This window comes from Chiroxiphia lanceolata, chromosome 1 (genome assembly GCF_009829145.1).
Source record: "Chiroxiphia lanceolata isolate bChiLan1 chromosome 1, bChiLan1.pri, whole genome shotgun sequence".
In the NCBI taxonomy this organism is placed as follows: Eukaryota; Metazoa; Chordata; class Aves; order Passeriformes; family Pipridae; genus Chiroxiphia; species Chiroxiphia lanceolata.
In genome coordinates, this window is record NC_045637.1 from 90,158,922 (window position 1) to 90,174,876 (window position 15,955).

General features: G+C 40.7%; 1 protein-coding gene across 7 annotated transcripts in view; it reads left to right on the forward strand.

The window, feature by feature from the left end:
* TMEM170B (transmembrane protein 170B) overlaps positions 1-15,955 on the forward strand; it is a 105,454-nt gene that overhangs the window by 59,358 nt on the left and 30,141 nt on the right. The window lies entirely within an intron of this gene.

Here is a 15,955-nt window from a genome sequence, read left to right on the forward strand (position 1 = left end):
TTATTCAGTCTGGTTATTTCATGGCTTCAGAATTTGCTGTCCAAGTCCCCATTTGCTGCAGATGTAGATAAAGACTTAAAAATCTGAATCTCTTAAGGCTCAGGAACATGACAGAAAATAGCCTCCGAAAGGTCACACACAGTTTGGTTCTGTGGGAGAGGAGAAGGTAAGGAGAAGGAGGAGATACGAAAGCTGGCACAGGATATTTGCAGCTAACACTGCTGTCAGTGGGTCTGCTGGCACTATGTGGCTCTTGGGGCTATTTGGAAAGTTTTTACTGTTTAGCCTCAGAGTCTGAATTCTTCCAGCCTTGTTTAGTCTTTCTGGGCTCTCTTAAAGGTCATCTGAGAGAAAACATGAATTGGCTCTTACAGAGGCAGAGCCTCCCTGTTTGGCGATGCAGGGAGAGTGTCTAAAGCATGGCACTGTGAGAGAAATTAGCTGCTTCTGTTTGCTTCCTTCCCCTGTAGTAAATTTTGTTCCCTGAATGAATGAGACAGACTTAGTACTTGATTTTATTCCCAACAGTCCTCGATCCGCAACCTAGAAATGCCTCCAACTCCACACGCATCCCTTGTAGCCCACAGCTTTTTCTGGAGCTGATGAAAAACAGAGCTGATGTCACGGGCTATTTTTATACAGTGATGTCTAAAATACTTGATTTTTGTAATAGCAAGTGAGTGCACTATACTTTTTTGTAAATTATATTTTTTTTTACATTTATGTAGATTGACAAATAGCTGAACTTACATGGAGCAAGTTGTTTGTTTGGGGTTTTTTTCAAATCATTTTTGAGTTCTGAAGCCCCACTTCCACCTCTGTCTTCTTTCCCCAAGTCTCCATCAACAGCAAACACCAAGATAACCCCTGCCAAGGACAGGTCGAGCTCTCGAGAGAGTGGCCTTTGGTCTCAAAATAAAAGCAAGTGAGTAACTGCACACTTACAGCCTCAGGCCTGAGCAACGGTTGCTGCAGTGGAGTTGGCACATTCATTCAATCTCCCTGGAGGAAGATGCTGTGGTCCTGTCAGCCCCACATCCTTGTGCTGTCCTAGCAGCTGTGATATGCCAACCAAAGTTTCACAGAGAAGTTCCTGAGATGGTGGCAAAGAGAGTGAGAACCTAGATGAATAGTTGTCATTAGCCATGTCAGATATAGGCTGGATGTTTTTCCAGTTTCTGGTTTTCTTCTCCTTCAATGCTGCTTAAGTGTTTGGGCAGACAGTCTGTTCCCTGTCAGCTCCCACTATTACTTTTTTCCTTAAGTGTGGTATCAAAAGCTCTTGTACTTTTTTATTTTTATATTACGAGTAGCCCAGTCTCTCCTGCTGTGTTTACATTTCTGCCAGCAAATCACTGCTTCTGTCATGCACTTGGCACCCTCTTGCTGCTCACTAGCAACCCAGGTGGGCACAGCACAGTATCTGTCTTAGAGTTGCCCATTAGAGTAAAATGCGTTTTTTGACAATTCAGCAATTGCTGGTCTGCAAAACTGAAAAATAGAAATTTGCTAAATGGAGCATGGAATGCTGCTGAATGCAGAGCTGTTTAAAAGCAACCTCGAACTGTAATGAATGCAGTACAGGTTCTGGTTTTGTGTTTTAAAAATCAAATCAAGGAAATGAAAATGTTTTGGATTTTATTCAGGCCCTACTTCAGCAGCATCTGCCTTGCCTGGGGGAAACAGTTGTGATTAGGGTGGTAGGCAAAGGGCTCTTTTCCAGGAGGATTCAGCTATTTAATATCAGTTTGAGATGCTTCTGTCTAAAAACAGATCCCCAAAATCTTCATGCTGTCCTAGGAGACCTGGAAACATAACTCTAGGCCTCTAGCAATTATATCACAGCTCTGCATGAAATGATGGTGGCTGCTTTTTAGCCACTCGTTTTTGAAAGGGGATATAAAAACATTCATAATTCTTTATTGCTCAAGTACATTTTAATTTGTGATTCTCACTTCCCTAGAGAACATCCTAAACAGCTAACTAGAGCATATCCTGAAGAGGTATTCTTTTTGTTACTACTCTTCCAGGCTCAAAGTAATTACATTATGAAGGTAAAGACTGACTCTGCTTATGTGGTGGTTAAATACTCATTGCAGGCCAGAGATCTTACTCCAAGGGTTGTGAGGTTTATTTTCTGAAGTCTAGTATTCAGTGAATTGTTCAGTTTAGAAAGGAACAGAGCTTACTGAATCTTCATGAAGGCTCGTATTAATTCAGATGCAACATTTGGGTCCTTTCTGCATACACAAACACCCAGACTCTAAAGGCCAAGGTCCATGAGATTTAGCTGAGCAAAACATTTTGAGGCAGCCTTGTTCTACTGCAAAGCCAGTGCTGGCAGTAAGCACCAGACTGCATAACAGAAAGGAAATACTCTTGTTGTCTGCCCATAAGCAGGTGTTGCATCAGACAGAATGTTTTCATAAACCTAATGTCATACTTTGTTACATCTGCATCATTTAAGGAAAAATCTAAGGATAATTTTCTCATTGCCATCTTCTCTGCTTCCAGCTTTCTGAATTACTTTCACTGATTTCATGGCAGGAAATGCTGATCCTGTGTTGCAATATGTGGCCCAGCCTAGAATAGTAATTTCAATTTAAATACTCAAGGTAGAAAACGTTCCATTAATGTTTTGCCACCTAAAGGGCCACACTAGTCAACTTTTACAAGTTTCTTCTTCAAATCTTACTCAAATTGTTATTAATTAATATATGCTTTCCCACTGGTCTGGTTTGTTTCTTTGTTTGTTTGGGTTTTTTTTGATACAATGTTGTCTGACCACTATTATTAAACCATCTGCCTCTAGAGTACAAATAATTTCCCCAAACCCGCACCATTCTTGCATATCTGTAGAAAAGTAGTCACTGAAAACAGCCACTGAAAGCCTTGGTGGCCACCAAGACAAATGTGCTATACTCGCTTCAGACAACACTGGGGAGACTGCCTCCATTTCCCAGACACTGTGGGACAGGGAAGGTGGAATTTGGTCTGAGAGAAGTGGAAACAACCTGAAAGGGTTTAAACAGTTCTGTCCTCTGAGGCTGAGGGAAGAAAGAGATGAATCAATGGCTGGCAAAGAACAGACCCATCTGCATCATCAGGGAACAAGAGGGGTCTGCAGACCTAAGGTTTATGTGATTTACACAATCTGTCACATGTACCTAGCAAAACACTATTCAGAAGAAGCAGTCTGAAAGTTGCTGCTCTTTGATCTTGACCACATCTTGGCTCCTGAAAAGGTGGCTAGGCATTTCTATTTCGACCTGCTAAGAAAATACAGTCCATCAGATAGGTCTGCAGAGCCAGCAATTTCAGCCCAGTGCAATTTAATTATGGATTTAATAAGAGAGTTCCTTCTCTTTTGGGAGTTTGTCCTTTTGAATGCCCAATGAAAATCTCTGTCCTTCATGGGCACCTTGCAACTGTGATCTGCCTCCTCTGTATCTGCTGTTTTAATGGAGCTGAGCATAAAGCTCCATGATGTGGTTGCCCTTATTTCTCTCACCCCTTGAGATTCAGCAGCTGTTTTTATAAAGAAACAACCTTTCCTTTTTGCAAGCCCAGCCCTTCTGCCTTGGAGAAGTGCCCTCTCCTCAGAGCTGTGCCACCTTTGTCACAGTGTTTATGTCCTCTCTCCAGGAAAGGATTACAAATTATGTCAGGAACACGTCTTTTAAAACACACAACCTCTTATTAGACAGTGTTTTTACGTAAAACAACAGGTGAGCTTCTTAACTCCATCTGCCACTTCTCTCATGGAGTACACATTACTTAAACAAGCTTTAATATCCTCTACTAAATAAAAGTTGTTTTCAACAGGAATACCCTGAGTATAACCGTGATATATATATATTCCCTTTTTCTTAAAAAAAAAAGAAAAAAAGAAAAGAGCCAATAACTGCCATCTGCCACTTTCTTAGTAAACACTGTGTTATTATGTCATGAACTCAATTACACAGATCACCGGGGTGTGGACAACCGGTTGCTGCTTTTTAAAAGCAAGTGTTGAAATAAAACTGCTTTAGGTGCAGCAAATCCATTACTGAATGTTCGCCAAAGAGAGCGGGCTCATTTCAGGCAGCTGTGCTTGTTCCCGTACGTCAGTGGAAAGCTGCCTGGGCACAACTAGCTTGTTTCTTATTGACTCGTGTAATTACAGGCAGGGTTAATAAATGGCACCACTTATTGCAAAGGTTACCCCAAACCCTTGTTCTGCATTCTGTCTTTGGCCAAGCCTGTTGAGAAATTATGATAACTCTCACCAGATCCACTTTTTGGCCAAGTGCTCTCTGTGAGAGTGAATGCCACGTGCCCTGCTGAGGGTATGCCTTGGGCATGGTTTTAGAAATAGGTTAATTTATTTAGAAAAAGTCCAGGCTGAATGGCTGAAGCACTGCTAAAACAGGGGAGAAAGAGGAGGCAGAAGAGAATTTTGTTCTCAGGAGGAAAAAATTTGGTAATCCCCCTGAAGTCTGAGATTGGAAGCTGCTGAGAAAGATCAGAAGTGGGACTCAGAATTGGTGGAAACGTGCTTAGATTCAGTGAGCAAAGGCATAGGACAGAGATAGAGCACATGAAAAGAAAGGACAAAAATGGCAAAAAAGATTCAACAAGCATTTAACAAACAGGTCCCTCCTCCCTCTCCCCCACCTCCTAAGAAATCATAGTTAATTCATTAAAGAAACAGTGGAAGCTTGAAAACACAGAACTCCAAGGTTTAAGCTTTGCTTAGGTTGAGCCTTTTTAGATATAAACAGTTCTTAATTGCACACTAGGTGTGATCATGCAGTAAGCAACATCTGCTAACTGAACAAGGAAAGTATCTTTTAAGAAGGGAAACAAATTATAAGTCTAGAGGCAATCTGTATTGCAAATATAACTGGTGAATCATGATTATGATTCCTAATCTATTGTTCACGAGGCATTGCATCATCCTCTGTGGAAAAACTACAGAAATCTACTGTCTTACAGCAGATATTATTCAGAAAAAATTTATCCTTTTTCAAATTATTACTGGCATCAGTTTCAGCTGGCACTTTAGGAATCTTTAAATATCTATGTACTTGGCCTATTTTGTGTTCACAGAGCATATGAATCAAATTCCTGTCTTTCTGCTTCAGTATTAGTTGTAAATTGATATTAGGTTGGTGAAATGACTCCTGGGAAGATTTAATACCTTCTTTCTCTCTTTTCATTTTGGTAAATCTTCTTTCCCCTTTCTACTCAAACTGACCTGCTGTCTCTTATTGATATTTTGAGCAGGCGATGTGGGGGAAAGGAAACTCGTCTGTGAAAGTAGGGACCAAACTGTTTTGATGAACACAGCAAAACTCCTACTGAGTTTATTGGAAGAAGGATCAGCTCAGAGCCTGTCTCTCTTCTTTTTGTGTTTGTTGTTGTTTTGTTGGGTTTTTGTGTGGTTTTTTTTTGTTTTGTTTGTTTAGGTTTTTTGTTTTGTGTTTGTTTTTGGCCAAAACGCAACCACATGCTGTGAATATGCATCTCTTGCATTCATTAAGACGCAAAAAAAGAGCTTTATAAGGTTCCCATGACCTGTTTATTATTCAGGAGTTGTCTGTGTTTGATGTGGTGGGCACACTGTGCCCAATTTGTTACACCTGTTTGGTTCTCAGCTGAAACCCACTGGTGCAAAACTGCAGCCTATTGTACTAAGCAGACTGGCCTCTTGGCAGGTTCATTGTGGGTAAATCATATGTATCCCTCTGGCTGAGTAAGACCTTGATGAACTTGTATCAAAGGGTTTTCTGAACTCGTTTTTAAGAGCATGATGTGAATTATATGGAGCAGGTGTGAGTGTCAAGGGAAGGCGGAGGTTGGTGTCACACTTCACAGCAGAAAGCCACCCACCATCAAGGCTGCTTTTCATGTGCTCAGCCAATATGAACCCTACTGGAAACAGAAGGCCCTCTGAGGCTATGTGTAAGCCTGGAGGAACAGAACAGGCTTTTGAGGGAGGAAATAAAAAACACTGGAAAAATTCCTGCTTCAAATCAAGGTAATTTTTAATGACTTGTAAGTCAAGACTGGACTGAAGTAAAAAACCATCATGATTTACAGAAATCCTCTCCCTTGCTTTCAAAGTAAGCAGGACACTTTCCAGGTCAATTCACTTTCATCAGTCCCTCTCAGCAGAACAGAGGATGACTTTGTAAGGGGAGCCAGTTACAATTCTGACACTGTAGTGCTACTTTCTGTGAGGAGGGGGCATGTGGTCTTGTGTCAGACTATGCCACATTATAGGAGGTGAGATAGTGTTCTTTAGGGTGGCAAACAATTGCCTTGACTGGGAAACAGGACCATGCTCTGTGCTTTTTTCCCACAGCAATGCTTGGATTTGACCCTTTTTTTGCTATTTTGTTCGGTTAGAGCTACCCAACACTGGACTCTTTCGTCCTGGAGAGACAATGTTTGATGATGCCCTAAGGCTACTGGTAGAGGGCCTTAAAAGGGACAGCCTCTGGTTTTACTTCCAAAAAAATTCACAAGCTACTGCAACTGACAGAGCTTTTGTAAGTACAGGGAAAATGTGGGTAAAGGTTGATGAAACTTTCTTTTGCAAAGCAATTTTGGATGGCTCCCAGTGGTTAGGGAATGCTTATATTGTACAAATTCAGTAATATCAGCAGGGTAATTATTCTTGTTACTATGTTTCCTAAGACACTGATTTCTTAATTCTTGTTCTTCTGATAGTATTCTTTCTGTGTATCCAGCATTAGATGCTGCAGAAGACACCTAAGCCTGCAGTAGAAATTCCTGCCCGCTTCATGGAGGTTTTATCTCTGGTCCAGTGTGGGATAAACCTGAATCATGAAATAACAAAGCTTTTGATATTCATGTTCTATGAACTGCTCTGGTAAAATATTTGTATTTTTTAATATACTTTTATATATATATATATATATATATATATAATTTTTTTTTAACTGAATCGGCTTTTTCCTCCCTTGAGGAAAGGAAGCCTCAGGAAAATCCTGCCATGGAAGGTTTCTCCACTGTAGTCCCACTAAGTTAAAATGGAGATCCTTCACCATGAAAATGTTGTGCCTCCAGGAAAAAGTTTTACTTGTTGAATCTGACTGGTTCCAGCACGTTTTGGTGTGCAAGGTCTTTACACTCTGCCTTGAGGGGAGTTAGGGAAGGGGGATGCCTACTGTGGTTCTGACATAATGCCTTGATTTCAGCAATTGGATCTGGAGGTGGAGGAAACAGACAGAAAAGTAGCAGTAGTAGGAATACAGTAAATTACTAAGAATGTCAAAAGGAGTTGAAACACTGCCGTACAAAGCAGACTTCCTGAAAAGCTGGATAATTTCTTTGCTATGTTGGCACATATCTTAAAAAATCTGTAAGCTTTCTTATATATTTCTGGTTACTTAAAAAATTGGGGGAAGGTGGATTACAGTGTTACCCAATATCAGCATGTATTATGTAATTCCGAGGCAGTAACGTTACAAAATTCAGAGACAGTTTGATCAAGAAGATGTTAAATAGTACACTGTATAATAAAAGTTGCGACCTATAAAGGGGGGAGGAATGTTTACTGCCATTTCTTAAATCAGGGGTTACATTTGCAGAAGTGGCCTTGGTTGAGGCTTTGCACTTCAAAGCTGTTATCTTCTGAACTCACGCTCTCAGAGAGTTGGGTTCTTTTGGTGCAAACTGTTATGCCTACAGGCACAGCCTCACGTGCAACAGCTAATTCTTGAACAAAACCTTCTAGCTGGATTGAAACCCCTCACAATCAGCAGGTAATTAAAAAAAAAAAAATCCTTTTCCATTATCTCAAAACCAGCATAAACCCCCACAAACCTTACTGCTTAAAGAATGCAAGAGAAGATCTTGGGTAATGCACTGACATCTGCAAACCAAAACTAGTCTTTCACTTCTCTGTAGTCTTCATTTGGCATCTTTCTCTAAGCCTTGATGAGAGTCCATTGTGCCATGCATCATTCTCTTACTTGGTCTTTGCAGTCTGGAAATATAATGGAGAATACACTCACTTCTCTGATTAGAATTCTCCAGCAGGGCTAATTTGAAAGAACATAATGTTACAATGGAGTCCATACAACAAACTAGTAAAAAAAAAAGTAATAGAATAGAATAGCAAAGTTATAGCCATGAACTAGGGGTTACTTGACATCAGTAACAGTCTTGGGATGGTAAGAATGATAACTGATCAAGGAGCTAAGGAAAAGGCAGCAGAAAGGACTTTAGGCTGCTATAAGAAAGGTGAGAGCTAGTGCTTTTCCAAGTTAGCATTTGTCAGCCAAACAATCTGCACAGTATTTGTAAGAAAATAAGTGAGTGTAAAGGACAGTTTGAAAGTAAATGCCTGAGGGAGGGTTAGGATCTTCATTTTTCCCCATCCTGAGAAGAGCATGTATGATGTGCCACCTCCACCATCAAATGTGCTTTGTATTTGTTTGCTTTGCTTTCTGCTAGCCCCATTTCTTTCACTAATCTCCTCTATGTGAATGCTTTTGGATGCACATTTATACTTTGATGGCAGGAGTAAAAACAGGGAGTAAGGACAGAGGATACGACTTTTCTCGGCCAGCCTGCTGCATTCTGAAGTTCTTCAGATTTCATGGTGGCCTGGTTACATTCCTGCTTTCTTTTCCCTGTACATGTTGAGTGACGTTGCCCATGATGGAAATCACAGATGTAGGCTGGTTTAACACTCCCTCCCTCTCACCTCTATTTAACAGACCCTCCCTCTCACCTCCACCCATGATTTATGGCTAGATTAGTTAGGTTCTTTTGCCTCTTCTATTATAAAATGTGGCAGGTGCTGATGCCTAGACTAAGGAAGTGTGATGTAGCTTTAAATATGATTCATGTCTTTTAGCTATTCCTTGGGTTAGGTCTTGCATCGACCTAAAACATAGTTGAAAACTGCAGCTATAAACATTCATCTATCAGAAGCAAAGACTAGGAAAACTAAAAACAGTCATTTGATGCTCTTTTGCTTTATCCTCACATAAGCTTATTTTTTGGCTGGATGTTTCAGATGTGCTTCCTTAGATTCCTCCTCTGGACCAGATACCATAAGTTGCACCACTCACCTTAAATCCTGTTTTCAAAGTAGCTCCAGTGCAGTTTGGGCATTAATTGACAATGAGCACATAGCAAGACAGTGCTTGGAACAAAGATATATATGACAGAAGCAAGGTCTCCTGTGTCTGGTGTGTGTCAACATGCATATTGTTCATATTTTAACAGTAACTTAGTAAAAAAGGGGGGGTGTGTGGGTGTGTGTGAATACAAGCCAGTAAACTACTTCTTCTCATGAACATGTAACGGAGTCCTCTTTGCTCTGTCAGCCTCCTTTGAATTCAGCTGGATTAAAGCAGTGCACAAATAATTCAAATTGTTTGCCAGGAGTATGATGATCTGCAACAATTACAGTGTAGAAGAAACATGCTGAAATGCCCAATAACCTCCTCAAAACTCAGCAATTATGCTGGTACAGCACAGAGCATAACTAAAATGCTGGTTAAGAAAACAGTTAATGAAGTAATTGTAAAACTTTTTTATTTTTCTGCTAGGCAGCATATGAAAGGTTCCTAATCATCCATGAGGTGGAGAGCGCTTTACAGGACAAGGGGAAAGGAAGAGGAGGTCTAAAGAAAAGAGTCTGGACATCTGAACATGGAGTCTTCCCTTGAACCTAAACAAAGATTTACTCTATTAGCAAGTCTCATCTAAGGAGACTACTGACCTCTAGCTCCTGTGACTGTGCTGCCACATGCCAGCCATCAGTGCAACCATCTGTGGTGCTGCATGCTGAATATATTCCCCTGCCAGAGCATGTGGAAGGCCACTGACCACCCCTGTGTGCAGCAGCAGATGATATATTGAAGAACTTGACTGGTTTTTCTGGATACAGAGACACAAAACCAGTAGCTGATATTGCAGTGATAGGCCATTCAAAGAAAGTGAACTTGGAGTAGAAGACATTAGGAGGGCATGGACCTCTGATTTCTGCTTACAGATGGGTTATTAATTTTTGAAAGATCACTTTACTTCCAAGAACATTATTCTGATCCTTCTTACCACATTTTCAGAAGTGAAAAATAGCAGATTGGGATATTTAATGTCTCTGCTTCCTGCCTTCCCAATAATATCTCTATGAATCATATTTGTCAGTTCTCTTTCCATTTTTCAAGAGATAGAAGCTGCAGATGTGAAAGGAAATTTAGACATGTAAATATTCAGCAAAATTTGATTGCCCTGCAGGAAGAAAACCTGCCTGACTGTCCTCAATTCCTAGTTTCTGTGCAGACTAGTCTTTTGCAGCTTCAATGCCCTTGTCGCAGTTACTGTGTTGATTAATCAACACCTGTTTGCTAATAAATATTCTAATTGTTCTGAAGTATAAATTGAGAGTGGGGAGGATTGCAGATCATATCTTACATAACTGTCAAAGGATATATGAAGTCTTTGATGTCTCTTGGATAATATAAGGTGTACTTGCATTTTCATTACAGCAACCGTCTCCTCCTGAGCAAGGCTGAAAGCGATTTGTGCCCTAAGGAAAGTACGTGACAGAAGTCTGTGTTCTTAGAAGGCAGCAGTAAGCAGTGCCAGCAATATCCGGTAGATCAAATGTTTCTAGGCTCTCATGTTGCTTGTCTGTGAAATCAGATTCAACTGCTGGCTCCCAAGGAACTTATAATGTGAGTAACATTCCCAGCTAAAATACTGCTTTGAAAACCAAACAGCACTAAATGCATATTACATCTCCCTCATCACTAGTGCTAGGCATCCCAGCATGCAGTTGTTAATTCCAGCTGCATTTATAGGTGGGCTCTTGGGCAATGAAACATTAATTCTCCAATGTCATTTGCTATTCTGGCCACAAAGCCAATGCTGAATTACTCACATTTCTATCAGTGTTTGTTTACTCTAGTAGAAGAGATTGCTATGAGCTCAATACCCTTGTTGTCTTTACTAACTAAATCAAAAAGCAAAATTTTCTTTCAGCCAAAGTCTACAATGGTATATGGAGGATCTCTTCTTTCTGACTAGTAATAATAAAGAATGCATGTGTGTTTCCGGACTTGTTCTGCTCCCTCAGCTCAAAGATAGATACATATCTATATCTATCTATCTATCTATTTATCTCTCTCTATATATAGCATGCCTTGAAATTTGACCTTTTCTTCCAGTTCAGTCTTTGGTTGAGTCAGCAGAGGAGTCAAAATAAGTTGCAGCTGAATGATATGGAGGTTAGGAGTAAAGGGAGCAAATGGTTGTGCCCAGTGATATACTATGAGAAACAGAAGGGAAATTAGAGTAAATTCAGGAGATTGGTATCAAAACATTGAAAATAGGAGATTATAGTCACTAACAGACTTTTGCTAGGCTTCTAGTGTTATTGTGTGAGTAACATGAAAACATGTTTTAGACTACGGACAATGTATTAGTGATAATAATTGTAATGTTAATTGTTCAGAGAGCTCACTGTTTACACTTGATGCACGTCTGGTGTTATCTCAAAGGTAACTTTTTAACTTGCTACCGAAATCTCCATGATACTGAGCTTTTTGAAACAAAGCCTGGTTGATGTAAAACCCAGTAGGCTCTGCAATGGGAAGCAGTGTGGTAAATGAAATCATTTCAGAAATGTACTTTTTGATTGTTGTTTCTGTTTTCATGAAGAATGACATTTCAGCCTTATGTGGATAACCTGACTAAAGCCTAGGCAACACTTACAGACCATCTAAGCTTTGACTTATTTGGAACACTATCAGAGTAGTGTGTTTTTGGACTATTCACTCTGGTGTGGAATTTCATCCTTTCACTTTATATTATCATGGTTCATTGCAGCACCTGGTAAAAACTGAGTCTGAATATGACTACACTCTCCAAATATGCCTCCCTGAAGCTGATCTCTTTGTATTTCTTACCTGGCTACATTTAAAGCTGCTGACACTTTTATGTAAAATTTTAGTACCATCTACCTGAAAGAAAAGATCAAATCTAGCCGTGTTCTGCAGAAAACAAGCACAGCTACTGTAACTTATTTGCTCAGGTGGTCGTACAACAGCCCATGACATTATGTTAGGTTTTCTTGTTGTTTGTCTTTTCCAATTAGCATCCTAGAATGAAAAGTTTGCATTGAAACACGTTTAAGCACTGAGGGTCAGTATCTCCTATTTAATGCCTTGGCAGGGGAATCTCTGTTGGACAATTTTGTATTTCACAAATGGCATCACTGTCAATACTGGAGTCTGTAAAAGAGTAAAGTAATTTGGGCGCCAGAGTCTGGCCTTCCATTACACATATTCGACATTTCTTTTGGATTCTTATTTGTATTTATGGTTCAGCCTGTGAAGATCAGAGTGATCAGAGGTAACAGTGACATTGCAAACCATTGGATCCAACATCAGCATAATGTCATGCTTAGTAAAAATACCCTCATGGAGGAATAGAACTGAAAGGATTATCTGCTCTGCTAAATCACATCCCTGCAACAGCCTGACCAAACCAAGTTTATTTCATGCACCAGAGGCTACAAAACATCTCCCAACACCTTGTAGCAACTGTAAGATCTGTAGTGAAAAATGAAACATAACAAAATGCACACCAGCTGAGGGTCTGCCTGTTTACCTTTACCTGTCTCTCTTTTCTGGGTCTTTTATGACCTATCCAACATTTTATTCTTACCGAGTCTGGATATGATTAGCTTTTGCCACATTGTGGCACGTTACAAAAGGGCATTAGGTGCAATTCACTATTGTGAGGCATCTGGTCTTGCTTATTCACCGTTCACCAATGAGATCTCGGCTCAGTCTGGAAATCTGAGTCCTGTTCTAATTTTCACAGAATCACAGAATATGCTGAGTTGGAGAGGAGCCACAAGGATCATCAAGTCCAGCTCTTAACTCTGCACAGGACCATCCCCAAGAGTCACACCGTGGGCCTGAGAGTATGATTCTAACACTTCTTGAACACTGTCAGTCTTGGTGCTGTGACCACTTCTCTGGGGAGCCTGTTCCAGTACCCTCTGGGTGAAGAACCTTTTTCTAATACCCAGCCTAAACCTTCCCTGACACAACTTCAGGCCATTCTCCCAGGTCCTGTCATTGGTGACCACAGAGAAGAGATCAGTGCCTGTCCCTCTTCCTCCCCTCAAAAGGAAGTTGCAGACTGTGATGAGGTCTCCTCTCAGTCTCCTTCAGGCTGAACAGACTAAGTGACCTCAGTGATCTCTTCATATAGGATGATTTTTTCTTAAAAATCCTTTCAAAACTGCAAAATCAAATTTAATATAATCAGCAAGCCCCTGGCATAAAAAGCAGATTGTACTTGCATTGGTCAAAATAAGAATAATACAGCCAAAAAGACACAATGAGCAAAGCACCTTCCACTATAAAGCTTTAGGAAAAGACTGGGAATTTTCAACTGAAAGATGTTTTTACTCTAGGCTCTAAGATCCTCTGCATGCTTTTAGATGAAGCTGGACAGAGTGGGATGCCTCTGAACACGTGAAGCAGAAGAGTTGAAGGTGAGAGAGGAATTGCAGGGAGGATTCCATCCAAAAGGAAGGCAAGCTGCAACCTTAAGTGTGCACCTTACCCTGAACAAGCCTTGCAGTGGCCAAGTGTCCAGTACAGTGCCATGCAGACTGGAAAGGAGGGTGGGTGAAGGGAGGGCAGCTATGAGTCTTGGGCAGCCCTCCAGGAGAACTCTGGCAGAAGTAGCTGCTGGTAGACAGTGTTGACTCATTGCACCCTGGTGGCACAGCTCTCCTCAACTTGCACTATTGGGATTCTGAGCAGCGCTGGTCTCCTTTGGTAGCTCTGGCTGCAAGAAGGTTGCAGCCACTCACTCCAACTTCCTCCCCAGACAGACAGTCTGTCTGGAAGGCTATGTGCCAGGGTTCATGCTGTCTCAGGGGTTCAGCCCCCAGTTAGGAGGATTTAGTTACTAATGCATTTGTAATACTGATGCTATTAGTACTTACAGTACTGTCATGGTTTTCACAGAAGCTGTATTTGTTTGCTCCTACATGAACGAGTAGAAGCAGAAAGGGTAATTTATTTTTTTCTTTTTTTGCAGTGAGAAGTGGAAACCAATGCTTAAAACCTTTTCCCTCACATCCTCACCCACTGTGCTGCTTTACCCAGAGAGGCTGACAGAAACAGAGAACTTGGACCAACATGCATTTCTCCTCATTTTGCAAACTGACCAAGTTCCTCTTTCAGATGTGAGGTAGTACATGTGTACACACTGTAAGACCACACCACTAACTAATCCTCTGCTCTGGAATCTGTCTGAAAAAGGAGTAGGGCAGTGAGACATTTTTCTTTTGTAAGCTGTTTAAGTAAACAAAATTAAATCTTTTCTTGGCCAGTCTTAAAGATCAAGTCATAAAAGCCTGGAATAGTTCTGTTGTATACATTTCCCTTGGAAAGTATCTGCTTCAGTTTTTTCTCTTTGTTAATCAGGTCTGAAACCTCCATTAGAGAATAGTTTATTCCCAGCTTTAGTTAATATTTTTCAAGTGTCCTGTATTTGTATACATTATTTCCTGCTCTCTCAGCTCTCAAAGATTATCTAAGGACAGGACAGCTAATGTCTACCTGAAACCAGTCAAATTTTTTCCTGATGTCAGAGTAGGGACACGAAAAATATCTGTAGAAAACAACTTCTAAATTAGCGGTGACCCTTTCACTTTTGTAAGACTTTTTCTAATTTTGTGGGTTGTTTTCCTTGAGTCATTGATTGTTTAAAAGTGGGCTCATTATTCAGTGCATATTACAAGAAAACATATTTCAATTCTGGTGCCTTCAGGAAGTTTGTTCACCTTATGCATTCATCTTATGCTATTTTTTCTATGATGACTGCTACCTGCATACACAAATTCTACTGTGCTGATTCTGATCCTTACCAAGCCAGCATAAGGTGAGGAAAATGTCTGTGAGAAGATCTTTATATTTTATTAGGACTTGAGTTTTAGAGCAGGTTCATAGCAGCTGGTGCAGTCAAAAGTTAATATTGTGTATCAGGAGTATTAACATTACATTCAGTGACACTGTGGGTCAGATCTGCCCTTCCTAGCAGTAGTAAGTTTGTTTTATCTTCTTTTTCTTCCACTATTTACACACAAAGCAAGGACTTAGGACATACTTATGTACAGTTCCATCTAAAAATGTTTTAAGAATGCCACCTTAACAACTCATTTGCTCACTTTCCTACGGGTGTATTTGTTTTCAGACCACTCAGTTTGTTATTCTAGTCTCAGAATAATCTCTGCGTAGCTTTGTCAGTGCTGTCTTGGGGTAGGAACAGAGGGAAGAGTGGGAGGATGATAATTTTCAGGGTCACTGCAGCCTGAGGCATCCTTACACCAATTGTGATTTACACCTCTAATTAGGGCTTTGGACAGGGAGCCTGGCCTGTATTGAGTACATTTGTTTGCAAAACCTGCCTAACCTAAGGCATTTCCATGCAAGCAGGTGCACATTGCTTTCATGCAGTCCAGCCTGAACTAATCCTTGAAATGGCAGTGAAGGAAAATGAAATGCAGAAGGCAGAGCTCCTCCTGTTGGGCACAGCCCCACGCAATGCTGCTTCCAGACCCAGGATGGCAAGAGGGTGTTGCACTGTGACCCTCTCAGTTCAAGTCCTTATCAGTTGTGTGCTCCGTACAACCAAAAGGCAAAATTTTCCCCTCCTGAAAGAAGGATATTTCTTACAGTAGATGAAAGAGGACAGTGGAGCCCAGACATAGTGACTAAGTTCATCCTTTGAGTGAGAAAACCCACTTCCCATCCTCACATGACTGTTTTTCCCCATTCTTAAGACCACTGAGTATCATGACAGCCCAACTGAAAGGGACCAGAAGAGCGCCTCTGCAAGGGTGTTAAATACTGGCTCAGTCAACTACTTCACCATTCTTTTTCTCTTCTTTTTTTCC